Source organism: Cyprinodon variegatus, unplaced genomic scaffold (genome assembly GCF_000732505.1).
Source record: "Cyprinodon variegatus isolate N-32 unplaced genomic scaffold, C_variegatus-1.0 Scaffold119, whole genome shotgun sequence".
Lineage (NCBI taxonomy): Eukaryota > Metazoa > Chordata > Actinopteri > Cyprinodontiformes > Cyprinodontidae > Cyprinodon > Cyprinodon variegatus.
Window position 1 is genome coordinate 122,545 of NW_015150572.1, and position 2,436 is coordinate 124,980.

Consider the following 2,436-nt stretch of genomic DNA (forward strand, 5'->3'; position numbering starts at 1 on the left):
ATGGTTTATGCCGTTCAGTGTAGTGAAGAGTGCACAGACCTGTACATTGGAGAGACCAAGCAACACAGACTCACGGCTCAACACAGGAGGGTCAACTCCTCAGGACAGGACTCAGCTAATCACCTAAACCTGAAGGCTAAAGGACACTCGTTGGAGGACAACAACGTCCATGTTCTGGCTAAGGAAGACCGATGGTTTTCACAAGGGGTGTTTTTCCCTCATGTTTCTTTGTTAGACCTACAGTATATTAATCTCAGTTCCCCCCTCCGCTAGTTAGAACTGAAAAAGCCTTTTTGATGACAGGAGAAACGTCTTCTATAAAAATCCATGTCCCGTTGCCTAAACTGAATTTTTTCAAGCTTAACTATGATCTAGAACAGGGGTCTTTAACAGGGGGTCCGCGACCCCTAGGGGGTCCTCGGAGGTACTGCTTGGTGGTCAAGAAAGTTTTGCTTGATTAGACATTTATATATATATATATTCCCCCGTGCAATATTTTCCACTAATTGAAATGTCTTTAGATACACATTAACATGAATTCAACTCACTGTAGTAAACAGATAAATAGAGGCAGAAGATGTCTTTCATCAATTCACTCATTCAGCAACACACAGGAGCTCTTTCAATCTGGGTACCGTTTCATTCAAAACACCTGTCCCACCAACCAGGAATCAGAATCAGAAATACTTTAATAATCCCAGGGTGAAATTTCTTTCGTTGCATTACTTTATCTGTAATAGAGTGACTGTAGGACCATTTTGATATAACACAATTTCATTGATATATGTAAAATTATGGGGTCACCGTTCCATCTCACCATCAGTTTGGGGGTCCTTGGCCTGGAAAACGTTGAAGACCCCTGATCTAGAAGACTGAGAATCTTGACAGATATGTTACTACACACTTTGGGATGGACTCCCCCTATCTGGTGTAGGATTATGAGAGATTTTCCAGGAAACTTGCAAAACAAAATCATCGCCAAGAGTTTACACTTGTGCTCTATAGTGAAAGGTCACAGAGCTTGAAAGATCCTCCTGAAAGCACAGCACCAGCTGCTGAACAAACTAATCAGACAGATACATTTCACCATCAACGTGCTGAAAGTGAAACTTGATCACACAGGCGAGCGACTGTTCACAGCACATCCCAAGCAGATCATGGATGAGTTCACCAAGTTTGCAGAGAAGCCCAAATGTCCTACCCATTTGAAAAAGCTTTCTGGATGGGAAGATAAACGTCTTTAAACATGGAAATTAAGTCCAATGAATTTTTTCTTACTTTTTTTAATTTCTATGACCTGGATGTCTGAGAATCTTCTTCAGCACCATAACAAAGGCAGGGAATGTCAAAAACATAACCAGTCCAGACAGACCGCCTCAGGGGAACTCACATCCACTAGCAGGAACTCCAACCCAACTCAGCAAGACTTCACAGATTAGAGGGTGAAGATTTTTTCTGACAGGACCCTCACCCAGCCTGAAAAGGAGGTCTTAGCCATAGGCCTGAAATTTGCAGTTTTCCCTGAACATATCCCAACAGTGGACCTCATCACAGCCATGGAGACAGCCATCAGAAACCTCAAACTGACCTCCACAGCAGCTGAACAACATAGGCTGAAGGTCACTGCAGCTCTCTCCAGTGCAAAGGCTCCCCCTTCAAACCAGGCCATTCTGGAAAGCTCTGAAGCCCTCCAAAAAGACAAGGACGCCATCATACTACCAGCTGACAAAGTGAAGATGCACAATTGTACTTAAGACAGCCGACTACCACACCAAAGTTAAAGCTCACCTCAGTGACACAGCAACCTATAAATCACTGAAGAAAGACCCCATCAAGGGCTAGAAGATGATAGTCATCAACTACCTTCAGCAGTTAGAAAAGGACAAAGCCATCGACAGGTGACAACACTACCTGCTGTACCCAGCAGAAGCTCTTCCCCGGAACAACATTCTCCTAAACATAGACAAGGAAGGAGCTCCTCTCAGGTCCATCATCAGTAGCTTTAACTCTGGCACAACACTGCCAAACATCTTGCTTCCATCCTTGCTCCTTTGGTTGGCAACACACCAAATCTTTATCTACAGGATAAAGAACCTGAGGCTGGACTCGGACAAGACCATGGTCTCCTATGATGTCACATCTCTTTTTACTTGCATCCGTACCAAAGAAGCCGTCTCCACAGTAAGGATATGTTTACTTCAAGACCACACTCTGCCAGATAGGACCATTCTAACCACGGATCACATCTGTTCTCTTGGACTTGTGCCTAACCACAACATACCTCTAACCTCTAATTCAACCAAGAATTCTACCAGCAGAAGCATGGACGTGCGATGTGATCTCCTGTGTCTCCCATAGTGGTGAACCTATACATGGAAAAAGTGGAAAGCAGAGCTCTACATGGGAAAAAAACCAGGCAGTGGTTCAGATACATGG

The 2,436-nt window shown here is 44.0% G+C and overlaps 1 pseudogene; it reads left to right on the forward strand.

Annotated features, from left to right (window-relative positions):
* Positions 1-2,132, forward strand: part of LOC107085227 — a 3,550-nt pseudogene extending 1,418 nt beyond the window's left edge.
* The last annotated feature ends 304 nt before the right edge of the window (positions 2,133-2,436 follow it).